Source organism: Giraffa tippelskirchi, chromosome 8 (assembly GCF_054371585.1).
Source record: "Giraffa tippelskirchi isolate mGirTip1 chromosome 8, T2T-mGirTip1v1.2.pri, whole genome shotgun sequence".
In the NCBI taxonomy this organism is placed as follows: domain Eukaryota; kingdom Metazoa; phylum Chordata; class Mammalia; order Artiodactyla; family Giraffidae; genus Giraffa; species Giraffa tippelskirchi.
Window position 1 is genome coordinate 92,964,094 of NC_137282.1, and position 27,873 is coordinate 92,991,966.

The window sequence follows — 27,873 nt, forward strand, 5'->3', positions numbered from 1 at the left end:
GGGTTCTTCAGTCCCTAATCTTCTTTGTGCCAAAGATCAGGCCAATGAAAACTGTGAGCCTAGGTCAGGTATTTAGCAGATCTTCCAGCAGGTTATGAAAGGCATGTTTTTTCCACTGCTTTTTCCTCCTGTCCTTCAGCTCCTCTCTCCTGGGACTTGAGCCTGGCCAAAACCCATGGTGACTGGCTTCAGGACCTAATGAAGCTCAGGCTCTGATGTCTCATTACAAAAATTCAATGAGAGACAAAGTGATAGGTAAGAGGTGGATTTGTTCGGATTCAGAGAGAAGCACACTCCACAGGGTGTGGGCCATCACAGAGGAGAGTGCAGCAGCCATGGAATGTGGTGTGGTTAGTTTTCAAGAGCTGGGTGATTTCATATGCTAATGAGTGGGAGGATCATTCCAACAATTGGAGAACCACTCACGCCTCTTGACAGTGACTTGGAACTGTCCTGGCACCTCTGGGTGTGTCATTTAGCTTGCAGATTGAGGATCAAGGTTTAGTTGAACTTGATTTGTCATCTTGGACCCGTTTGATTTTAATCAGTTTATGTTATGCCTTGGGCTATGTCATACTTTTAATAAGTTGTGCCCTGCCTCCTTTGCTCCTGTTTTATGCTCTTCTCCTGAGCCCCATCCAGGCCCACAATGTTGCCTCTACAATCTTCTGGCATGATAACCAGAAAATAGCTGGCCCTTGGGAGGGAAATACTGTATAATATTCATCCCTGTAGAGATTCAGGCCTTCATCTTCCATGTTTCCCACAACATGCGTGACAACAGCACTTCTCAGGGGACCCACTAGGGTGGATGACAGGTACACAATGCCTGCTAGAGGTCCATCTGTTGGTGGCATCCCTTCAAGGGTAACTGGGCTTCCAGGGACAATGTTTGCCACTTTGGGAGTTAGCCCTGTAGGCTATTTGGGCCCAAACTCTTACTACCCTTCTCCTAAAGTTACAAACATACCCCTGGATCAAATCTCCACTCTGCTTTTACAGAACAGCTGGTCTGTTGCCTCTTATCAATTTGTTCTTAAGCCACTTACTAACTCCTAAAATCAGGACCCTTCCCCCTTGTAGGCAACATTGCTCCATCCCACTTGTTATTAAAATACTCTTAATGCCCCTAACAGGACCAGATAACCCACTCCTTTGTCATTACTTCTGTTATTACCTAGAGTGAGTCTATGACAATGAAATGTTTACCATTTGAAACACCCTAAACTGTTCTTATGGAGGACTGGGGGAAAAAAAATCAGTGACTTACATTCCCTCAGAGCAATAAGAGGATAAATCTTGTGGCTATTTCACCAGGTTCCTAGTCTCAGGGCACAGACTTGGATTACTTTAATTCATGGTATCTATTCCCATCCACGGTGGAAAAACCAGCAATGAGTTAAGATTACAACCCCTTAATCCTACCCAGCACTGGTCACACTGGAGACCTTGGGGACTCCCAAATCCAGTTCAGGGGTCCTAGGAGGTCGACCTGTCTCGACCTGCCTAGGGATCTGGTCCTTGAAAGGTTTTCACACCTCAAACTTCTCAGGGATCCACCAATCCAGGGGTCCCAGGAGGTCGACATGTCTCGAGCTGCCCAGAGGTCCAATTCTCAGGAGGCCAACCTGCCTTGATCTGTCTGGAGATTTGATCTCCAGGAGGCTGTCACGCCTCAGCCTGCCTGGGGATCTGCACCCTGACCTGGGGAGCCCAGCTCTCAGGTTGCAACAGTACTGGGTAAGATAAGCTTCAGAATGAGTCACCCCTAAGGAAGTCCACCCATGGAAATAGAAGGAAGCCTATTAGCTGTGGGACTACGCCCAGTCTCATCAATAACTCAGGAGTCCAATGAGTACCATTGCCTTTCTGGAAAGGCTAAAAGAGGCCCTCCGAAAGTTTACCAATCTGGATTTAGACTCTTACAAGGGACAGGCAGCTATAGTAGCAGGACGCTGCTGCCTCTTTAGATGAAATGGTCCAGACAACCACCAATACATTTTATAACAGAGAACAGGAGAGGGAAGCCAAGGCCCAGGAAAGGGATAAAAGGAAAGAGATAAGGCATGCCCAGATGCTGGCTGCCCTCCAGGGAAGCCCTATGGCAAACCCCGAGTCCGTGAAGGACAAGGCATGAGGCAGATGCCTAATCTATAGACAGCTGGGACAATCGGCCAAAGAGTGTCCAAACCTTGACAAGTCTCCTAAAATGGCTTGCTACAAATGCCATCAATTTGGACATTGGGTGGCACTCTGCCCTGAGGACCCAAGAGCCTCAAGGTCAAGCGCCAAGCCTTCCCTCATGATGGTTCAACAGGACTGAAGCAGCCCGCTCCAGCCAGCCCACCTGGTACAGATAACCAACATGGGGCTGGAGCCAAGGGTGCAAACTGGATGTGGCAGGTAGGTCTGAGAATTTCTTGGTTGACAAGGGAGCTACCTACTCTGTCCTGACCTCCTACTCCAGAGCCTACTCCTTCCAAACTTGTACCATTTTGGATGACACAGGAAAAACAAGTACAAAAGATTCACCTGAGCACTTCTTTGTTGCTGGGATGGGCAAATATTTTCCCACCAGTTTCTGGTGGCCCCTGAGTATCCTATTCCCTTATTGAGAAGAGATCTTTCCCTGCCTTCGAAATCTTGCAGCTATTGCAGTCCTAATAGAAGATGCTTTAAATCTCTCTTGGGGGCAAACTATTTTTACCAGCCACCAAGTGAAACAACTCCTGAATGGGAGAGGCCATTTATGGATGTCTGATCAAAGAATCCTCAGATATCAGGTGGTGCTGATGGAAAATCCAGACTTGACTACATCCCCTTGTGAAGTTCTTAACCCTGCCATCCTCCTGAGTACTCCCGAGGGCTCTCTCCCCTTTCACTCTTGCCTAGAAACTTTGGACCATTGAACAAAACCTCGAGAGGGATTGTCAGAAGATCCTCTAACCAATCCTGAGGAAATCTGGTACACTGATGGAAGCAGCTTTGTTTTGGATGGAAAAAGAAGAGCTGGATATGCAGTAGTCTCCCATTTTGAGACCATAGAGGCTAAACCTTTGCCACTTCAGCCCAATTAATTGAGCTCATAGCCCTGACTAGAGCTTTAGAGCTGTGAAAAGGAAAAATAGTAGCCATTTACACTGACTCCAAGTATGCCTTTCTGGTGCTACAGGCACATGCTGCTATTTGGAAAGAAAGAAGCCACTTGACCACTCAAGGGTCCCCAATCAAATATGGTGATCAAATCCTTAGGCTCTTGGAGGCAGTCCATCTGCCAGCTGAGGTTTTAGTTTCCCATTGCAAAGGACACCAAAAAGGGAGCACAGCAGTGGCATGAGGGAACCAAGCAGCCAATCAGGCAGCTAAGAGAGCAGCATTACAGAACAATGACCTAATAGGCATTGCCACCTTAGTTCCACAGACCAATTTGCCAGAAACTCCTTCATATGCTGAAGGTGAGACTCTTAAAGCTAAGAGTGAGGGCTTTCAAGAAGATCATAAGGGGTGGTTCCAAAAGGAGGGACTCCTTTTTCTGCCTGGGGACCTCTAGTGGAAGTTGGTTAACTCCTTACATGCCACCACTCATTTAGAAGAAGGCCCTCCAAAGATTACTAAAAAGGTCGTTCAGAGGAACAGGCCTCCAAACGACTATAAGGCAAGTGGTCTCCTCTTGTCCCACTTGCCAATTAAACAACCCCCAAAGAGCTCGAAGGCCCCAGCTGGCCCAGCCCATCCAATGACGTGGGACCTACACAGGAGAGGACTGGCAGATGGACTTCACCCAGATGCCAGTTTCTCAAGGGTATAAATACCTATTAGTCATGATAGATACATTCACAGGAGGGATGGATGGCTTTCCCACCTGGACTGTGAAGGCTGAGGAGGTGGTAAAAAAAAAACTGCTCCATGAAATCATTCTGAGATTTGGTCTGCCCAGGTCATTACAAAGTGACCATGGGACATCATTTACTTCTAAGGTCACCCAAGCGATCTCTAAAGCGTTGGGCATTACTTATTATCTCCATTGTGCCTGGAGGCCTCAGTCTTCAGGAAAAATAGAAACAGCCCACCAATTTTTAAAAATCGGCGATAAGAAAGATTACCCTGGAGACCTCCCTGGGATGGAAGGAAGCTTTACCAATAGCTCTTCTCCATACCTGTATTGCCCCTAAGGAACAGGTTGGTCTTAGTCCTTATGAGATGCTATATGGGAGACCTTTTATGACAATGACCTCTTCATTGATCCAGAGGCTCAGTCCCTCTGGTCTTATACCATGGTCATTGGACAATTCTAACAGGATATACTCTTGTGTGGTGTCAACCAGGACCCAAAGATTCTAAAGAGCCACCACTATATGTTCCAAGGTCTCAGTCCTAATTAAAGTCTGGAAAGATGGGTCCCCAAAGGCTCAAATGCAGCCCACATGGAAGGGTCCCTACCCTGTAATACTTTCTACCCCAACAGCAGTCAAGTTTTCAGGAAATGACTCCTGGATTCACTACTCACGAGTCAAGCCATGGAAGAAAACAGAAGAGGACACTCAATCCACCTGTGAGCCCCTGGGAGCTCTCAGATACCTATTCAGAACCACAAATGAGTGCCATTCTAATGAACACCCCCCAAATTAAGTTTCTGGAGATAAGATTTCTTAGGACAGCTCTAAAGAGCCAACACAGCTTGGCAGGGGTTGGACTCCAAAAGAGATAGGAGATAGATCTCCTGATCCCTGAACAAGGAGGGACTTGAGCCATCTTGAATGAGACGTGTTGTTTCTGGGTATATACCTCTAGCTAAGTTAAAAAAAAGTTTCACAGTCCTCAAGAAAAACATTCTAGATCCTACAGGACCTCAAAGTACAAGCTGGAGTGTTCTTGGGGTGGCTACAATCTCTTTTTGGGGGATCCTTCTCCTGGTGATGGGGAATTTGGAGTTGGCTAAAGCCCTTGCTAATCCTTGTTATCACCATATTGATGCCGCTTATGATTGCTCCATGTATTATCAATTGTCTAACCCATTTTCTCTCTGCCCAGGTCAACAGGCTACAACATGCAGTGCCAGTTTAACAAGGACATATAAAACTACAGCCGATCATGTAAAATATCACTCACCCTTAGATGGACACCGCTATAAGGATTCTGAGGCTTGAGACTAGCAAGAGGGGGACGCTCAATGCCCCTAGCTCTCCCAGTTCTGCAGGAAGTAGCCAGAGAGACCTCGATGCCCCTATTCCCAAAGAATTTGGCCTTGCATCTCTTGAGCGGGGAATGTTAGGAAGTTAGAATAGGAAAAAGGAGTCCAAAATGGCGGTGGCTAAACGACAAAGAAGGGAAAAGCCTGCAAAAAATAGAACAAAGGAAGGTCCCAGGACCAGAGTAAGGATCTCAAGTAAAACAAACAGCCCTCCTGGCTAGATCAATTTACATAGGGCAGGTTCAGGGGGAGGAGAAAAAGACATATAAAAAGAGATGGCAAAATTGAGCTGGGGGCTTCTTTCTCCGCGTCTTTTTGGTTGGCCCTCTCTCACACCTATTTTCCTTTGCTAGCCAATAAAACTGAGCTATAACACTGATTTATCTGTCACTTCAAACTTTTGCTGCGGTGAGACAGAACAGAGGAAATTACACATTCCCCCGACATATTTATGCACCAAACTCTTCCCTTGGGGTCCACTTTCCAAAAAACCTTCTTATCACTTTCTGTACCCATTACTTTGTTCTCCCATCCTGAAACAGCCACCTGTAAGCCAGACCTACTTTCTTTTCCCTTCATAAAATGTAATTTCATTCCTCATACCTTTTTTACTGAAAACACACATCCTACTTTCCTAAAGCAACCACGAACTGACCTTCATATTAGCATTCTATAGATTGGTGAACATAAATACCACTGACAATTTCTTAAAAAAAATTCTAGAGAACATCTCAGGATGGCATCAAACATTATTCACTAACAGTCCAAAATCTCTAGCTTCTCTGTAAGAGGAAGCTAGTGTTCAGTAATGAATATTTCAGAATCCTATTTTATTTGGAAACGTTTATTCGGAAATGTTTATTTGGAAAAGTTTATTCAATAAATTTCCATCACTTTTTTTTAGCACAACCCTAGAAATTCAGGTTTGCTGATTCCTAAAATGTCGATGTTCACCCTTGCCATCTCCTGTTTGATCATTTCCAATTTGCCTTGATTCATGGACTTAACATTCCAGGTGCCTATGCAATATTGCTCTTTACAGCATCGGACTTTACTTCCATCACCAGTCACATCCACAACTGGGTGTTGTTTTTGCTTTGGCTCTGTCTCTTCATTCTTTCTGGAGTTAGTTCTCCATTGATCTCCAGTAGCATACTGGGCACTTATCAACCTGGGGAGTTCATCTTTCAGTGTCCTATCTTTTTGCCTTTTCATACTGTTCATGGGGTTCTCGAGGCAAGAATACTGAAGGGGTTTGCCATGCCCTTCTCCAGTGGACCACATTTTGTCAGAACTCTTCACCATGACCTGTTTGTCTTGGGTGGCCCTACACAGCATGGCTCATAGTTTCATTGAGTTAGACAAGGCTGTGGTCCATGTGATCCTATTGGTTAGTTTTCTGTGATTGTGGTTTTCAGTCTGTCTGTCCTCTTGATGGAGAAGGACAAGAGGCTTATGGAAGCTTCCTGATGGGAGAGACTAACTGAGGGGGAAACTGGCTCTTGTTCTGATGGACGGGGCCATGCTCAGTAAATCTTTAATCCAATTTTCTGTTGAAGGGTGGAGCTGTGTTCCCTGCCTGTTATTTGACCTGAGGCCAAACGATGGTGGAGGAAATGAAGATAATGGCTTAAAACTAATGGCTTAATGAAGTGGGCTTAAAACTCAATATTCAAAAAACTAAGATCATGACACCTAGTCCCATCACTTCATGGCAAATAGATGGGGAAACAGTGGAAACAGTGGCAGACTTGATTTTGGGGGGCTCCAAAATCACTGCAGACGGTGACTGCAGCCACAAAATTAAAAGACGCTTACTCTTTGGAAGGAAAGTTATGACCAATCTTGACAGCTTATTAAAAAGCAGAGACATTACTTTACCAACAAAGGTCCATCTAGTCAAAGCTATGGTTTTTCCAGTAGTCATGTACGGTTGTGAGAGTTGGACCATAAAGAAAGCCGAGCGCCAAAGAATTGATGCTTTTGAACTGTGGTGTTGGAGAAGACTCTTGAGAGTCCCTTGGACTGCAAGGAGATCCAACCAGTCCATCCTAAAGGAAATCAACCCTGAATTGGAAGGACTGATGCTGAAGCTGAAACTCCACTACTTTGGCCACCTGATGCAAAGAACTGACTCATTAGAAAATACCCTGATGCTGGGAAAGATTGAGGGCGGTAGGAGAAGAGGCGGTGGGATCAAGGCCTGTGGAAAGGAGTAAGATGGGTCATACAGAGAAGCTCATCTGTGATACAGTCTTAACAGAAGCCTCAGCTGATCTGCTAGGTTACTCTGAAGATAGGATCCTCCCTTAGCCATACCTCATCGGTTAGAAAGGGCAAGGCTTTTATTGCTTCACCACATTGAATGCTGACCACGCTAGGAATGGAATATGGCACTGAGCAATGGTGATTTCTTCAGCTGAGGCAAACTGAAGGAGGCTAATAGCCATAGAGTATTTCTGATAGCACACCCAACAGCTAAGGTAATAAATCCTTTATTCCTGAAAGGGAACCTGTTGGGGGGTGGGGGGAAGCACCACCACCTCCACACATAGTGTTAGGGTATACTCACACTAGACAAGGCATGTCTGCAAGACCTTCTATTTATCACCTTTCCAAAATTAGATGAGGTTGAAACATCTCTGGAGGGCATCCCAAGAGCCGATCCAGGAGCTCAGGAATCAGGGAAATTGACACCAGTTAAAAGACATGTTTAGGCCATCATCTATTTCCGGAAGCAGAGCTGCACGAACTTGGTCTTCACACAGAATACTATGTTTCTCTCCAAAGTGGTTGGGAGCCCAATAAAACTCTATTAAATCTGTGTCAATGCACTTGTGAATACTAAAAGAGTTTGTCTATTTTCTTGCCTTGAAGATGAACTCTAAGCCAATCACATAGTTTTATCAGTGATGCAAATAAGGGCAAGGAGACCAGCACTGGGGAATATGCTTCCTCATAAGTGGCATGGTTCTTCACAACCAATGGCACAGAGGTGGCATGGAGCTTTGTGGGAGAACCTAGCTCATGCTAGCTGAAGTCTGAAAAGAAGAAAAGGGGTAGCTCATTTACAAGAAGGTCAAATCATGGACCTCTAGCCAGGCAGGTGAAGACTGAAGTATGGTGTAGGAAGCACATGATCAATGGTCTTAGCATCTCAGGATTTTCCCCACACCTCTCTTAATGTACGTGGTCTCCTGGGTCACTAACCCAACCATGAACGAAGTGTATCTGAAATACTAGAGCCCTGATAGAGACAATCAGCCTGGTCTAGCAATCAAAGCTCAGCCCATGCCAATGAATCCATTGTCATAACCTGGAGCAAACCCGCATCTCCTGGAAGTCCACTGGAATTGTAACTCCTCCTTCAAGGATTTGAGGCCTAGTCTGCAACAGAGGTGGCTCCAGCTGCAGCACTGATGAGAGGGGAGGGAGTGGTGGGCCAGAATCCCCAGCATCAAGGCATCTTCTTCCTCGTGGTGCAGATAAGAGAGACCTGTGACCCTTCTGCCGGTCTCATATGTGACATCAAGGCAAAGTTCACCAGCCTTAGAAGTGGGGTTTTCAGAGCCTTAGCATGTTCCTGCATGGACAGTTCTAAGTCTTTCCTAGAGCAGCAGTCACAGAGCTAAGTTTGGGCAAAGAAGCTGGGTTGGGTGTGGCTAGGAGTACTGGTAACCCTCAGGTAGTACTGGTAACCAACTCACAGAGCTATTGCTGTGTGACTTAGTGTGGCTGAAAGACACCTTGATCACTTTGTTATCCTTGCCAAACACAAAACCAACATGGCCACATATGCTTCTGGCTCCCATGAGCCCAGAACTTCATTCATCCAGAAATAAGTACAACCTCAGGAAAAGGGACAGAAGGTTCTTCAGGTTACCACAATTCTTGAGACTGACAGTAGCAGGGAGCAGGGTTTTGAAGGGGCTGGCTAACATAGTATTGAAATGGGTGGTTCCCTCTCCTTAGGTTCATTCTATGCCCCTACAGTTAAGCCTAAGGCCTTAATTCAGTGACTTTCAAAGAGGGAGCTTTGACAGATTTCCCATGGCAACAGTACCCCCAATGAGAAGGAGGTAGGAAGAAGGACTTTTATGTCCTACCCACCTCTGAACCCTTGGGAAGAGAGGAAAAAGTTAAGGGCTCTGAAGAGATTAAGATACATCCAAAATATATATATATATATCATTGCCTTAAAATTCTTCACAAGGTCCCAGTATTCCATAGCAGTAGTTCTTAATCCTCCTATTTTTATAACAATGTCCTTTTCATTATCCTAAAATAAAATCTATAGAGAAGTAGAACCTTCCTGTACATATTTACTACAAAACAACGCAAAAAACTAGAATTCTTTCTAATTGCATTATAAAAGAAAAACATAAAGTACTTATCTTTCAATAGTCAATGCCCAGACACAAAATATTAAAAGGCACGATAAAGTAGATAGATGTTTACATCTATATGTTGAACCACCACATGTGACAGTAATCTGTACCAATTGATACTGGCATACATGTTCAAAACATGAACATGAAGAGTCACTTTAATTGTAGCAACACGATTTTCTGAAATTCTGAATAATGTTAAAACTTTTTAAAATACTTTTTTCTCTATTTACAGATAGTGACATTCCTGAAAAAGTTCAACATATATTCAATTATATTGAAATACTTGGTATTTTTGTGTAAAATGAAGATTGGTTTTGGACCCAGAAAGGATAAACATGTTTTTCACCTACATAAATGTCTGGTAGGTGCTGGGTATTTCTTCACTGCATGAGAATGCTCCATGAAGCAGAAAACATCTAAACCCTTGGCCTTCACCCAGTAAATGCCAATAGCACCTGGCAATCACTGTGACAGTCACCAAAAAAAAAAAACCAAAAACAACTCCCTCTCAAATTTCCAAAATACCCCTGGCAGCAGTACTTCCCTGTGAAGAATCCCTGGTCTGCAGGATGAAGTCCAGACTTCTTCACTGCCTTATTCCCCTCAGGCTGCCATAACGAAACACCAGACTAGTTGGCTTAAACACAGTTCTAGAGGCTAGAAGCCTAAGATCAGGGTGTCGGCAGTTCTACAAGTATACTCTCCCTAGCTTACAAAAGGTTGCCTTCTCACTGTGCCCTTGCATGGTGGAAAGAGACTGAGGGCAAGCCCCTTTGGTGGCTCTTTTATAAGGGCATTAATCCTATTGGATCAGGACCCTACCCTTATGATTTCATTTAACCTTAATTACTTCCGTAAAGAGCTTCCCTGGTGGCTCAGGCTTCCATAAAGACCCTATCCCCAAATACAGTCACATTATGGGTTAGGGCTTCAATATATGAAATTGGGGGAGACACAAGGCAGTCCATAGCACTAGCATATTACACGAGGCACTCTGTTATCTGCCTTCTGTGGGCATCCCTGTCTTGCAGGCTCATCACTGTCTATTGTGCCTGCTCATGTCTTTGTGCCTTTGTCTGCACTGTGCTCTATTTCTGAAATGACTGATCATTTCTTTAATGAAGCCTTTCCTCACTTTCCAGGCTGGGCTAGGTTTCCTTCCTTGCATTTCTCAGTGTGATTCTACCTTTCAATTTAGCAAGCTGAATAACTTCACATTGTCCATTCTTTGTAAGTTCCTTAAAGACAACGTGTCTTCTTGGGGATTGGATCCTCATCACCTGGCGCAATACGTGGCACCCAGGGGCTCTCACTTTCTATACAATAGAATCCTGAGTGGTTAGAATCATGGAACTGGATGGGTATACAAAAGAAGTGAATGATGAGAAGGGGTGTGGGGGGAACCTAGCTCATTTCAGTGCTAGCATGGAAAAGGAATGCTCACATAGGATGAAGGAGGAAGAGAAAATTTCAGTATTGAAAATTATGGGAAGAGATATTCAAGGAATACATAGCCAGTTGGTTTCTGGACTATAGAAAACTGAGAAAATCAAGAAAAATAGCACCAAGCCTTTTAAAAGGACACATTATTAGTAAGATTCAAAAGAGCATTCCATCAGAAAGAGGTTGAAGAGGAACAGACGATGGAAGTCTCAGAAGAGGTTGAATAGATGACACGTGGAAGTACATGCCACAAACAGTAAGCTCAAGGGTTCCGGAGATAATCAAAAGCTAGCTCTCTACTCTTGTAAATACAACAAGTTTTGGTTTTTTAGAGTACAAAAGAATTTTTTACTTAGACTGTTTAAGCCATACAGGGACAGTTTAAAAAGAAAGGGAAAATTATCCTAAATCTTACAACTTTGAGATAAATATTCCATGTTTTGGCGGGAATTCTTCTAGTCACCCATCTATGTAATTACACATTTTTATGAAAATAAGAGATTATTTCTCTTTTTCCAGTTTGCACATTTGATAGTTTATGAAACTGTTTTTAGAATCCAGTGATTGCAAAGTATTTGTATAATTTTTGAAACATTCAGCATCTCATTACTTCATGTGTTGCAGATCACTTAATTAAAGGATAGAGATATTTCACTGGTAATAGAAATGGACATAATTTACTGTAGGAAACTTGGCTTTCAAATGACATGCATTTGATTAAAGTACAGACTTTTCTTTGGTTTTACTGCTTTTGTGAATAAACAACTTTGCAATTCTCTTATGCTTTGGGGTGGTGGTGGTGGTGCAACATGTCCCCTCAGTGTTTGCCTCACCTGTACTTTCACTCTAAGCTCTGAGAAGTAAACCAGGGTGGAAGGTCACAGCCACTTGTCTTACATTCAAATTGTGAATTAAAACCTGATGAAAATCCAGGGACAAAGTCTCCTCCTCTGGCTTTGGAAGCAGGTTAGTTGGCCTTGCCTTCCCTACCCACTCCCTAGTAGCATGGATGGTGTCTGACACATTTCTTTGTGCCTCTCGCTTACTTATTTGTGGCAGGCAAGTCCTGGCTCCTGCTGCAAGTGGAATTTAAAGGCAGGACCACGCTTTTGCCATGAACTTTTGACTCTCCCTGTTTTGCATGCAGAAGAAAGTTAAGGGCAGTTAGGTTTTCTAAAATGAGGGACTGAATAGTTGACCTTCATACATCTTCCCAGATCTAAAATTCTGTGCACCTCTAAAACAGAAGCTCTATAGAGGCAAGGAAGTTTCCATTTTATTGTTAGAAACCCTCAGGAACAAACTTAAGGGTAAATCTTCCAGTCCAAGGTATGTGATACAGCTCCTGTTCTGCAAATAACAGTATTGGCAAATCCTCCACTTCCTCCCTAAAGTTTGGTTCCAGAATCAAATATTTTCTGCTTATGTACCAAGAAAGCCTGAACCCCCTAATATAATGCTCAAAAAAGAGTCATATAATATACATGTTTGCTCAGGCTATCTTAAAGGAATGTTGCTTGTTCTGACTTAAAAATTGAATATTAAAAGGAAAAAAGAAAAAAATACATTTACACGCCACATTGGATATTAGAAATAATTTTGACATAGACATTTTACTTATGAAGAAACTGAGACTTTATAAGATCAGTTGTCTGAAACTGGGTCAAACAGTGTCAGAGCCTGGAGTAGATGAGAGATCTTGTGATAACCCATTCAGTGCTTTCTCTCTTCTGTGGTTCTGCTTCACACACCACCGTATGATCTCTCATACAAGCACATCTATGAGTACACACATAGAGATTCACACACATATATGTGTGTGTGTGTGTGATCAACCGTTTCCAGCATTTATGCACATAATGGGGTACCTGGAAATATTTTACTTTTTTCCTCTGAAGTGTCCACAGCTGCTTATTCTGAACATCTGGAATAATGGAATTCTAAACAAATACAGTGTGCATAATGCCATGCACACTTAATCCCTCTTTTGAATGAATTACCAAAATTAGTGTAAAGGAAATAATTCAGTAGACCTAATAGAACTGATCTTTAATATCACAGCTAACATATTATAAGAAAAAAAATCTCTCTTGAAGTAGATTTATTTGTATGGAAGCCCTGTCTCATGAGCTGAAAATAAGCCAGAGTATGATATCCAAAAACAGTGATAAATGGCCATCCCCAGACAAGGGGAAGGTGTCCAGTAAGGCCTCTATAGTACTGGAGTGAAATCAGGTTAATTTAATATCTTTATTAGTTGTTTGGTAGAGGATGGGGTTACAGTGTATCCTCTGCTAGTTTGATAAATGTGTCAAGTTTGCATTTGTTTGAAATTGTTATCATAGGCGATATAACATAGCATGGAAAAAAAGAGGCTGGAAATATGGCAGAAAGTTGTGAAATGAGATTCAACTTGGAAATATGAATGCCGATACAATTGGGGATTATAATATGAAACAGAGAAACTGTCCAAAATCTGGTCTGAAGGGAGAAAAAAAAAGAGCAAGTAATGAAAATCACAGTACTATTCACTCCCAAATAGGGTCCGCTACTTCTAAGAGTAGAGATTAAAACTTTACATATTTGCAAATATTATATGAGCCAGGCTAGGTAGCTGAGAAGATTGTAACAAGACCACAGAGGGACACCTCAGGTCAACGACCATATGAGCCAACTCTAATAGCAACACAGAATGAGCTGGTAGCACTTTCAGAAAAGCCAGGAGAAATGCATTAGAAAATCTATTTGATAGCCTCAGGTGACTGCAAACCATACACAGTAGAAAGGTTTTTGGACTCCAGGAACACGTAATAGGTGGCAAATGACAGGCGTTTTAATGGTCTGCCTATGGTAGTCAACCTGTGTGCAATTCAGAGTCAAAGGATTAATGACCCAGTGATCAAACCATGGTCTTCCACATTGCAGCCAGATTCTTTACCATCTGAGGCACCAGGGAAGCCCCAGACAGATAATGGTAGTGGTGGTGGTTTAGTCGCTAAGTTGTGTCCAACTCTTGTGACCCCATGGACTGTAGCCTACCAGGCTCCTCTGTCCATGGGATTTCCCAGGCAAGCATACAAAAAAGTAGATAATATAACCCTTTAATTAGAAGGTAAAAATAACATGCTAATGCTGCAACTGTATAACTGTGGCCAAGAGGCAGAATCCAGTCCAATAAGTGTTGTTTTATATGATACACATGACGCTGCTCAAGAGCAAAAGTGATGTAGACGCCTCAAGTGAAACCTGAGATACAAAACCTGCAAGAGAATGGAAGGAGTTCTTTTGAAACCTCCTCTTCAGAAATGTTATTTGGGAGGCATTATTTATTTTTCAGATTATTTCCCATAAGCATCTACTCTGAATGAATCAGGTTTAGGTTCACATCCTAATTCTACTACTTCCTATCAAGGCATCACTGAAATTCTCTTATCATTGATTTCTTCAGCTGTAAGAGGTAGATTATAATATTACCCCTTTGGGATAATTTGAGGACTCAATACATTATAAGGAAACAACTCTTTGCCTAATATCTACTCTTGGTAAGCACTTACAATGGAAGCCATAAAATTCTATCAGAAAGGATAAAGAAGGGTGAAGAAGAAATACCTAGTTCAACCCTCAGTTCTTCCCAGACCTCTGATTTGGAGCAAGTTATTTAAGCATGCTGTGCATCTGCTTTCAATTATTTTAAGTTCAAAGAACAATAGTGCCTACAACCGGGGTCAGGGGATAGTAACTGGGAGAGAGGATGAGGAGTCCTCCTTGGATGGCAGTAATGTTCATTTTTTTGACCTGCACAGTTCTTTCAATTTGTAATAGTTTATTGAATTGTACATCTATGATTCTGTACATTTTTCCATACGTGTTACTTCAGTAAAATGTTTATTATAATTAGTGCCTGCCTTTCTACATTGTAATTGTAAGATTTAAATGGCAAAATATATGTAAAGCTCTAGGGTCCAGCACATATCTGCTCAAAACTATTAGCTACCATAAATTCATATATTAATTCAAGAAGTTCTAAAGTCCAAATATATCATAACTGATTAGGTCATCTGTATTACATTTCATTTGTTTTAGCTGGTAAATCCAAATGGCATAGGCGCTGTTTACATGGTATGGTATCTGACCTGTAATAATTAACAGCATGATTCCCAGTGTCAGGTTCAAATCCTGGCTCTGATTCTTACTAGCTATGCCAGTGCGAACCTGTGATTGAACCTCCTGAAATCTATTTCCTTATCTGTAAAAGGATTATCTACTTTCTGGGGTTGTTGAGAAGATTCAAGGGACTAATGCCCATAATGAGAATGGAAGGGCATTGCTGGAAACTGACAGCCACCCACAAGCTACCACCACAGCCCCACAGGTCCACTGAGTTGGAGAGAGCTGAGAAAGTCTCTCTTTTATTCCTCTTGTAGGTCAGCTTCTTCTGGCTAGTTTCTAAGACCGGGACTAGTTCCAGGGACAAGCAGCAGCTGAGAACAGAGAACAGAACTGAGAACAGAAATCAGGGACAATCAGGAGACATAGCTGTGGGCAAACTCAGATCCTTGTGGATGGAAGTTGGCTGGACCTGGTGTCATTGGGCAATGACCATGGGAAGGAACAGACAAACAAGAAACATTACATGGTCTTAAAGATACAGAAAAAGCCTCAGAATTCAAAGAAAGGACAAGGTGATTTCTGCAAGTAGGAGGGTGAGGGTGGCTCTGGAGAAATCACAAATACTCAAAACGTTGTTTCCATTTTGTCACTAAGGGCCTATACGAAGTACAACATGGCTTCTGAACTGCTTATTATATTCCTTAGTTAACTAGTTGAGGGGTTTGCCCATTCATAAAGCACCAATCTATTATCGATGAAATCAATCCAAAGACATTGTTTTTATCTTCCAAAATAATCAAGTTTTATTGTTTACTGTCTACCTTAGAAAGTCCAGATGAAGTCGTAGAATAGAAATCTTTTCACATTAAACGTAACTGCCCACAGAACAGTTTGTTTCCCTGTCCACTGGAAGGGAGAACAACAGATATAAATTCTGTCAAAAGAAAACAAAATATCTCCCTTAAAAGGAGTTAGAAAACTAGAAGGATAACAGAGGGTTCTACAAACAGTGGATGTGCAGTTGATGTTATTAATGATGGATGATAAAGTTAAATATAATGGAATAAAGTCAGGCAAACTAAAGTAACTCTAATCATGAAAATCAAGATTCAAACATGAACAGCCTATGAAGATACTTATTAGTCCACTCACCTTCTGATGTATACAGTAAGCCAACACACAGATCAAAACCAGTAACTTTCTGTTCATAAGTTATTCCCTGGGACTCAGTTGGGCAATTTTAGAAAGATGTCAACTTTAAGGTCATTTGAGAGCTATTAGTGAAAGAGTGAATTTGCTAACCGGTACCCTGAGGAGCTTGTCAGAATTAAGATGGAAGTCACTTCTGTACTTGGAGAATTTGGTCACGATTAAGACAAATAGGGAGGAAGACAGATCTTTTTGTGACTCGTGCAAGTCAACAGCAGGGTCGCAATTTACATGTAGTTCTCTAGTGATTCCTAGTCCCAATGAATTACAAGCGAGACAGAAGACACTTTCTCTTGACAAAGCCTGTAGTTTCTCCCCTGTAGTCCTCTAGCAACTTCCTTCGAGACAAATTTATTCACGAGGACCCAGCAGAGCAATTGTATTCTCATGTGTTTAACTTTTCATTGGAGTATCACAATGTATCTTACATACATACAATATTTCTAACTTTTTTAGTAGAATACTTTTTATCAAAGTAATCTGGTTTGATTACAGAAACTTTCTTCTGACTAAAAGATGCTATCTTTGGTACAATTTTTGTTAAAAATTTAATAGGTATTTTTTAATGGAACAGAGTAGCTTCTAATTATAGTAACATATTAATTAACATGATGGTCAACTAATGCAAATGTCCCAACACTCCTGCATTCAGTAGATGGGATTCACATTTTGAACTAACTTCTGTCTTAGACCATCAGTCAGCACATTCTGGTCAAGCCACAGTAGTATTCCTCCTTGAGAAGGCAAAGATTCTGTCTTGTTACTTATCTTGATATCCACATGTACAGCAAGGTATCTACAACAGAGCACATAATAAGTATGCAATCGATGTTTGTTGAATGACTAAATGATGTTTATCACTTCTGACACTTCATTAAGCAGAAAAACTCTGCAAAGCCTCCATGAAGCCTGGCTTTAATCACCTAGTCAGAAAATCTATACTAGAAATTTACCATAACATTCTTCATTAAACCAACTTAATCTCTCTTGTCACATTTCATAATATAACATAAATAGTCACATGATACATTGTTAGGTAATTAATCCCTTTGGAGACTGGGGTGTTAAGGTAGTCAAATGATAAATTTAGTAAGGCAACTGCTGCCCTGGAAAAATTTTTAGCATGCCCAGCAGGATATTATGATGCTCACACCTTCTTAAAAACTAAATTTAAAAAGGGAGCTCTGGTTCCTGTGCACTGGGGTCCCATTCAGTTTCCTTTTGTTAACTTCCTAGGGGAAAAGGGAAAGTGGCATTCTGGGGCATAAAGAGCCTTCACAGCAACATTTTCACTGTACTGAAATAACCTTAACTCTTTCAAAATGATAAATTCCCTTCATAACGCAAGTCTTTGACACCAAACTATCTTCTCATTTAAAAACATGCCAGGGGACAATATACTGTCTATCTCAATTTCTTTATCAATAAAAATATGAATATGCCTATTTAATATCTTTTTTAAAGCACCTAACATAACAAATGATTTTAAGAATTCTTGAGGTAATTACAAATTCCCTCCCTTTAAACACTTTTTGTTAGAGGCTTAAACAATGATATCAATAATGTGATCATGAGGGTGGAAGGGATACTGAGGAACATTCTAATCCATTCCTCCTTAGTTTGTCAGGACCCCTAACAAATTACCCTTAATACATAAGAATCAGGCTGATTCTACAAAGATAAAGCAAAATTAAGGCTGAGAATTTGAGTCCTGCAAACCATAAAAAACTGTGGTCTATTCCATTGTTTACTTTCAGCCTCATTTCTTCCCTATACAACTTGTACATATGATGGAAATGTTACCTGCAGCATGTTGGTAGTGTTTCTATGAAATGGCTGCTGTTACTTGATATCACTCAAGATATTTATAGACAGTTTCACTATTTCACTATGGTAACCTCAGATCATATCTTGAAAAAGGATTTTTTTTGCTGAGATAGAGAGGAAAATATTTTTAGTTAAAATTCCACACCCCGCCCCTCTCTCCCAGGACAATCAGTTCATTCTGGGCAAAACATCTACCACACTGAATGGTTTGCACAATAGTGTTACTTCTCCTGCAGAAGGAAACTAACCCACTCTGGTACTCTTTCCCGGGAAATCCCACGAACAGAGGAGCCTGGTGGGCTACAGTCTATGGGTTTGCAAGAGTCAGACACGACTGACAGATTAAACCACCACCATTACTTCTCCAGAAGGATGTACAGTCTCCAGACCTACAGACTGGTGCCATTGGGGCACATTTCCATTGGGTGGCAGTACATGTTCAGAACAACCTAATACTGCTGGTTTTAACATGTTACTTTTGAGATGGAACTTGCATTTCATTTTCTTAAATTCTAATAACAATCTCTTTATAAAGGCCTCTGATTGGCGATGTAACTGATAAAAGATGATAGGGAATACAACTATCTTTCAGATGTTTATAATTATTTAATTAATGATGGATGAGACCATGTATATTTTTGTGCATGGATATATAGCTCAGTGCCTGGCAAGTAGTAGGCATTCAGATGTTTTTTTAAAACCATACCTTCCTGCCAAGTTAAAATCTAAAGATAAATTCAGAGGTCAGCGAAGTTCAGAAAAGTTAATATTCCTGTCTATTCAACCAACTATCCAGGGTTTCAGCCCAAACCATCTAAATGGTACTAAATTCAGTGACTGTTCTTTTCTGGCACAGTTTAGAGATATGTACAAGATCCTGCTTTGAAAACAGTACACGTGGCCGCTGTTCAAGTGACTGTGTCCCATTAAATCATGTATATAGTCATGCAATCAATTTTCTGTTTCTTATATGTTTATATTCTAGATTAAAAAAAAAAAACAGGCCTAGTGAGGTGAAAAGGGCCATTTACGACGCACTAAGGAGTTTTGATTCTTGTTAATCTCTCTCTTGACTGTTTATTTTTATTAAAGATGCTTTTTAAACTAGTTTATTGAGCTAGGGTGCATTTTGGAAACTGTTTTTGGCCATAGACAAATACCATCTGTAATAAAGTAAACTTGGAATTATTTGTAAGAAGAAAAGATTATTAGTACAAACCAAAAACAGAAAAAGATCCTCAAATTGGCCCTTCAAGAAAAGCAAGAATATACAGGTTTTGTTGACAATCTTTACAGCAATTAGATTTTTCAACTAAATAATTGTCTTTTAAAGTTGATCAATCTACAGTAGTAGTTTTAAGGTAATGTATCTCATTAGATAACTGCTTAAGTGATTTTAATAGAAAGAAAAATTATAGTTCATTAAAAAGAAGCTGGATTTAAATAAATGTATATATTATAACATACATACTCAAATTTTAAAGGTTTGTGTTCATGTATTAGTAGATATGTTAATATATCTCATGATGGACAACATAAGATTCTGTTTGTAATAGTTACAATCAGATTTTCAGAAGTACTTTTAAAAGTTTTTTCCAATTCTGCCCATTTAAGATCAAATTAAACCACAGAAAACTAGATAAGCAACTATTCTATTTGTCATTTATATAACTACAAAATGCAATGTAAAAAAAGCTAAATTTTAATTTTCCTTGGCCATTACTTAAATCAACCTGTTTCCTGGATACCCAAGGAGTATGACTTATAGAATCTATTGAACAAGAATACACTTATCCATTGATAACAAAACATATATTGTGTATTTTATTGTTGTTTGCTGCTGTTGTTTAGTCACTAAGTCCTATTTGACTCTTTTGTGACCCCATGGACTGTAGTCTGCCAGGCTCCTCTGTCCATGGATTTCCTCAGCAAGAATACTGGAGTGGGTTCTCATTTCCTTTTCCAGGAAATCTTCCAGACCCAGTGGTAGAACCTGGGTCTCCTGATTGGCAAGCAGATTCTTTACCACTGGGCCACCTAGAAAGCCCTTGGCATTATATTTGTACATTTCTCTTTTTTCTATTATAATTGATTTACAGTATTATGTTAGTTTCAGGTGTACAGCAAAGTGATAGTTTTATATATATACACACACATATTTTAGGTTATTTTCCATGATAGGTTATTATAAATATTGAATATAGCTCCTTGTGCTATACTGTATATTTCTTTTTTACAAACAACAGAATCTTATGCACTGTAAAGACAGCTAATTTTTTAAAAATACAATTCTTCATTAGAGGATTGCTAAAAAGCAACACCACAAAGTGACATGAAGAGTCTCAGTGAATTAAGCTAAGACTTCAAGTCTTTAAAGGCCTCTCTTCAAAGGAACGCTTTCCCCAGCCTGAACTCGGCAAGATGGATGCTTGTTCATACCGCCGGGATGCTGCTGCTGCTAATTATGCCATCAGAGGGAGGAAACAGTGAATCAAGCATAAACCATGCCCATTGTTGTCTTTAGTAGTTCTCTCTGTTCACCTCCCTGTGTGGAGATAATAAAAATGGGGTGTGGTTGAATAGATGTGGAAGGATTTCTCTGTTTCACATTCCCCGTTCCTGCCTGGAGCACGTCTCAACCATAATCTGCCGGGCGCTGCTGCTTGGTAAACAGCGGAAAACTACAGCCGCAGACTTCAACCAGCACCCATAAGAAGTCTTTGCTGACATGTGATGTCAAATATTTTTCAGTTGACTTAGAAAGACTGAGATTAAGAATCTCTGTAAACATTAGCCAATGAGACCTTTAGAACTTTCTGAGGCATCTTCTTTCCCTCTAGAATTGGGCAATGCTTTAAAATCACCATCAATGGAGCAGGCATATAGTCACTGAAGACTTAACGAGACATCCTAAGAAGTTATCCTTCATGAGGTGGCTTTTAAGTGAACCAGTTTCAGTGAGTAGTGTTGATCGGAGTTGGAAATCAAGCTGCAGCTCCCATGTGCCCATAATTAGTCTCTTCTCTTTGTATGCTTTCTGACCTTGTTCCACTGCCAGTTTCAAACGCTGGCGCAGTAACTTTTGAATAGAAGTTTGAAGATGAGAGGTTTGACTGTAAAGTTTCACTTCTGACTGGACTGGAAATAGCTGAATTTATTTTTTTTCTCTTGATAACCCCAAACTCTAATACTTGAAGGTGTCCTATGTCCACAGTTCTCCCACCCATGAGGCTCTTTTCCTCATTCTTCATGGCTGGCTCCACCTCAACCCTCAGATCTTTAGAGGCCACCTCTACAGAGTGCCCGTCCCAATCCCTGATGTGGACTGCATTATGCCCCTCTCCCCAATTTCATGTAGTGAAACCTTAACTTAAAATGTTTAGTGAAATCCACAAAAGAGTTTTAAAAATATGAATCAAATTTATTTAATAGGTACAGTTCTATTCAGATTATATACGTTTTTGTTGAAAGAGCTTTGAGAATTTGTGCCTTTAAGTGGATTTATATTTTTCATCTAAAGTGTCAGATTTATGTACACGAAGTAGTAGAAATGGAGAAGGTAAAAAGATAGTCCCTTATTGCCCTTTTAATGTCGGTGGGGCCTATACCAATGACTTCTCTTTCATTATTAATATTCATAATATTGATAATGCAAGTCCTTGCCATTAACTCTTTTAATTTAATATTTCTTCTACCCCATTCTCTCTCTCTTTTCTCCTTCTGAGCCTCCAGTTACAAAACAGTTACATTTGTTGGTGGGCACTGTTCTACCTTCCTTCCTGTTTTTTTCCCCTTTGTATTTCAATTTGGATAATTTCTATTAACTATCTCCCCCTGATTTTTTTCAGCTGTGTCTGGTCTGCTACTTAACCTGTCAAAAAAATTATTCAATTCTAATCTTCTAACTCGGAGAAGGCAATGGCACCCCACTCCAGTACTCTTGCCTGGAAAATCCCATGGATGGAGGAGCCTGGTAGGCTGCAGTCCATGGGGTCGCTAAGAGTCGGACACGACTGAGAGACTTCGCTTTCACTTTTCCCTTTCATGCACCGGAGAAGGAAATGGCAACCCACTCCAGTGTTCTTGCCTGGAGAATCCCAGGGATGGCGGAGCCTGGTGGGCTGCCGTCTATGGGGTCGCACAGAGTCAGACACGACTGAAGCGACTTAGCAGCAGCAGCAGCAGCAGCAGCAATATTCTAACTATTCCTAGGATTTCCATTTAACTTTTAAAAACAGTTTCCATCTCTCTGCTGTAATATACTATATGTTCATGCATTTTGTCTATCTTTTCCACCAGACCTTTGACATGTGAATTATATTTATTTTATAGCCTTTGTTTGATAATTCTAACACGTAAGTCATCTATTCATCTGGTTCTATTGACATTTTCTGTTGACAGTAGGTCAGGTTTTCTTTTCCTTGCTTCTTCTTACACGTCTGATAGTTGTTTTTGTTTTTGTTTTGTTTGTAGTATGTTGATTATTTGGGGGTGGGGTCGGGGGCGGGGAAGCAGTAGAAACTGAGGTCAATAGTATTTCTACCTGGAACAGGAAGCATTGCTTCTTCTGAAAGCTGTTAGCGTAGAGAGTTGAGTCAGTCTACTCAATACTTGAGCTGAGTTTGGGTTTGCTCTTGATTTAGTTCCTTTCAAGGTACACACACTTCTGTCTCTTCATCAGCAGGGAGACTAGGGATATAGAAGAATTTCCTGCCTCTCCATACCGTCCTGTGGGTTTTACTCCTACCCTTCCCCTCAGATGTCGGATCTTTTCCTGGCCTAGGAAAGGAAAAGATGTATGTAGAGGGATTTCCTTGCACTCCTACAGTGTCATGCAGCTCTTGCTTTGTATGAGAGAAAGTTCTGGGGATGAGGAGGTAGCTTTATGTCAGTATACTGCCAAGGTGTTGGAGAAGGCTCCTGAGAGTCCCTTGGACTATAAGGATCCTAGAGGAAATTAGTCCTGAATATTCACTGGAACGACTGATGCTGAAGCTGAAGCTCCAATACTTTGGCCACCTGATGCAAAGAACTGACTCATTAGAAAAGACCCCGATGCTGGGAAAGAGTGAAGGCAAGAGGAGAAGGGGATGACAGAGGATGAGATGGTTGGATGGCATCACCGACTCAATGGACATGAGTTTGAGCAAGCTCCGGGAGATGGTGAAGCACAGGGAAGCCTGGCGTGCTGCAGTCCATGGGGTCACAAAGAGTTGGACATGACTGAGTGACTGAACAGCAACTGCCAAGGAATTCAGTGCTCCTCTCCTGCCCCCAACCTTTCTCATGAGAACATGGTAGAGACCTGGCATGACAGCTGCCAAGTAAGTGCAACTTCTCTATGTCTAGGTATCACAAGGCTCTAAACCAGGGGACAAAAAACTTTTTTGTAAAGGGCCAGATAGTAAATACTTTAGGCTCTGCAGGCCATATGCCTATTGCAACTATTCAATTCCATCACTGTAGTGCAAAAGCAGATATTGACAAAGCATAAACAATGATTATGACTGTGTCCCCCAAAATTTTATTTAGAGACGCTGCAATTTGAATGTCATATAATTTCCATGTGTCATGATGTACTATTTTTTGAATTTTTCCAAATAATATAAAATATTTTAAAAGGCAGAAAGCTGGATTTAGCTCATGAGTTGAAGTTTGCTAACCCCTGTGCTTATTCATTGGAAGGACTGATGCTGAAGCTGAAACTCCAATACTTTGGCCACCTGATGTGAAGAACTGACTCATTGGTAAAGACGATGATGCTGGGAAAGATTGAAGGCAGGAGGAGAAGGGGACGGCAGAGGATGAGATGGTTGGATGGCATCACCAACTCGATGGACATGAGTTTGAACAAGCTTCAAGAGTTGGTGATGGACAGGGAAGCCTGGCGTGCTGCAGTCCATGGGGTCACAAGGAGTCAGACATGACTGAGCAACTGAACTGAACTGAACTGAACCCCTGTGCTTCAGTATACTGTCGTGTTAGTCTGGACTCTACCATTCAGAATTTGATGAGTTTTCAGCTATTTTCTTCTTATCCTTTTTTATGGTGCCTGACTCTTCCTCCAATGCTCTATCAAAGATGAAATAGTTCTTGTGTCTGTATTTTATAAAAGGACCTTATCACTCTTCAGAATTCAGTCCATTTCTAATCTCACTCTTCTAATTTCACTCTCTGATACGCTAAGAAAAGTTGTGAGTATTTTGATTGTATAGATTTCACCTGTTCCTAGGTTGAGATCAATATTCTCCTGCATCCTCTTACATCCCAAGTGAAAGCAAAACCTCGACTCATATATTTTTGTAAAAGTTGCAGCTTTAAGATATTTTAATCAAAATCAGGTAAGACCTACTGACTCTTGTCACCTTACTTTCCCCACTGTATTGCTTAATTTGCTAGGGCTGCTATGATAAAATACTACTAACTGAGTGGCTTAAACAACAGAAAGTTATTCTCTCACAGTCTGGAAGCTGGAAATTCACAGTCAAGGTGTCGACAGGTTTGGTTTCTCCTGAGTCTTCACTTCCTGACTTGCTGAGCAAGTCTTTCCTCAGCATGCACACAAGAATCCCTGTTCTCCCTACTTTTCTTTTAAGGGCATTAGTTCTATCGGATAGAGCCCTACCATTAGGACCTATTTAACCTTAACTATTTCTTTACAGGCCTTATTTTAAAATACAGTCATGTTCGATTTGGGGCTTCAACAGTCATGTTCAATTTGGGGCTTCAACAGTCATGTTCAATTTGGGGCTTCAACAGTCATGTTCAATTTGGGGCTTCAACAGTCATGTTCGATTTGGGGCTTCAACATACGAATTTGGGGGAGACACAATTCAGTCCATTAAACCCTCTGTCACATGTACCCTTGGAGGACACATGTGTACACATGGGGAGAGGAGTCCTGGGCGTTCCTGAGATCTAGCTGAAGTGAGCCCAATAGGGGGATATGTTTAGTTAGGGTTCAGTGGTATAAATTTATGAAGTTCATAGTCACTCAGTGTGTACTATTCACAGGAAGGTCAATTTCACATAATTCTAATGGCAGTTGGAAGTATCCGGACAATTCAAGAGAACCCAGAAGCCAGTCTGTGGAAAAATCATCTAATCATCATACATGGAAGTGTGGAAGGAAAAGATTTGGTTCTCACTGATGCTTTATCAAAAGTGAAGTTCTTTCCTTTAGGAATATATTAAATAATACAGTTAATATAAAGATAAATGCACCATACTTTAAAATCATACAAAACAAAACATCAGAATTCCTGTGTCTATACACCAGTAGTAATGCAACAAAAATCAAATATATCTGTAATACTTCATATGTGAAAGAAACCTGATAGGTACTTTCCCAAATTTGACCATGGTCTTAAACACTTGCATCGCATAACCAAAAGCAATTTGGTTTTGAAGTTTTGAAGCTAGAAACGTTCTAAACTCTCCATAATAAAAAATAATCTCAATCTATCAAAGTTCTAAAAAGTTTCTGCTAGAAACAAGCATAGAGTCACAGAATATTTGAGCAACCAGGGAGTTTAGAAATCAAAATCACTTCCTAGTCTTATTTAACAGATAAAGAAACTCAGAGGTTAAGTAATTTTCCATAGGTCATCCTGCTAGTTAATGAGGTCAGCTTATCTTGGTGGTTTTTAAAAATTTAGCAATTTTTTATTTTTGGCTGTGCTGGGTCTTCACTGATGTGTGGTCTTTTCTCTAGTTGAGGCATGCGGGCTTCTCATTGCAGTGGCTTCTCTTGCTGGGGAGCACTGGCTCTAGGGCATGTGGGCTTCAGTAGTTGTAGCTCCTGGGCTCTAGAGCACAGGTTCAATAGTTGTGGTACATGGGCTTAGTTGTTCTTTGGCATGTAGGATCTTTCTGGACCAGGGATTGAACCTGGGTCCCCTGCATTGACAGGCAAATTGTTTACCACTGTGCCACTGGGGAAGCCCCTATATTGGCGTTTTAAGGCATCAATATTACTACCCTTCTCTTATCCACTCATTTACCATCAAGTGAGAGAGAAACCTATGAGTCATGCAGATACAGTGCTAACTTTATTAATGATGAGAATGTTTGGGGAAAACTAATCTTAAGCAGAAGACCAAGTGGGCAGGCTAATACTTTGTTGCTGAAATTGGGAATCTCACCTAGTCAATGGTGGGCAACTTCAGGCCTCCTCCTCTAGGTGAAAGTCCCTATTATCTCATGACAAAAGACCATAGACCATGACCATAGAACATGCTCCCTGCCAGTAGACGACCCCAGATGGAAGAAGACATTGAGCTAGAAATGCCTGACTTTTTCTTCTAAATTTATAAATCAGAGTACAACCTAATCACCTAGGCATTTCTTCTTCCTCATCCTCTTCATTTGGTGTTCTATATCCACCACTTAACATATCGCCTGGCACATAATAGGTGCTAAATAAAAAACACATTGAATATATGAGTGGACTCTAAATCCTTAACTAGTAATCTGCACTCTAAATGGTGAGTCAACATGGTACCTACCCTTAAGAAATTCATACATTTTTGAGAAACCAATATATAAACAAAAAAGTAAAATTGGTCAATCATCTAACAAACTTCAATTCCTGAACTTACTCTTCGATATATTTGCTACTTATGCAGCATATTATTTCTAACTTGGCAATATTATGTTGAAAAAAGATACTTCTGTCTCTTCCATGTCCCACGTAAATAAATGTGTTTACAAAGATTGGTGTGTGACCAGTGTCTGTGCTTGTAGTCACAGCTCTCATTTGACTCCTACTTTTATTTGGTGCCCTTGAGTCGGTGGTGATTTGCAGACCTCCCTTCCTCATAAGCAAAAAGAACAAATCTGGCTCAAACTAGGTCACTGACTGTAATACACTATTAATCATTGTGTATCCACTGCTGCTCTGCAAGTAAAGTATAAAAAGTAAAAGTAAAGTTATATAGTCATGCGTTGGTATTATTTCTGAAAAGCTAACTTTTAAAACTAGGAAAGGTTAGCAAAGAAGAGAAACTTTGTGCCAGTCTTACAAGGAAAAGGGCTAATCTTATTTTTAGCTACCATAAAGAAAAACACACTAAAGAAACTACTCATTTGATGATAAGAATAGGATTCTATATCTATTATTATTCAAACACTTCTATATACTTTCTCTATAAAACATGCTGAGATTATGTGAAGCAATATCTCACACTAATTTTTTTTTAACTCCAAAAACTCCTCTTTATAAAAATTTTTTTAAAAATCTATGTGTGGATGTCAAGAATTGGTGGGGAAAAAAGTAAATGTACCTTTCTACATTTTGAAGAAAGAAATACTTTTAATTCTAATCAGTAAATTTTAACTCTGTGCTGAAGTAGCTTAATTTGCTAGAAATATAAGCTTCTTATTTCAGCCAGCTTAAAACAGGCCTCCTTGAAATCTGAAAATCAAATATACTGCAATATTTGTTTTTCCTACTGTCAGGAAGGTAAAGCTTCAGGGGTAAGAACTTGGATGGGTGTTATTTTGATGATGTACAAAGGTGAGTAGATAGAATCCAGGTGACTTCTGTATGAACTTCACGGCTAACAGTAGAATAACTTGTGTTTGGGGTCAACGTGTACTGTCAGAACATGCACGCAACCCTCATTGATGTTGCATGTGAGTGAATGAGGACACTGGCTGGCCCACTGTCAGTAAACAGATGTGATCCAGAGACACATGGGG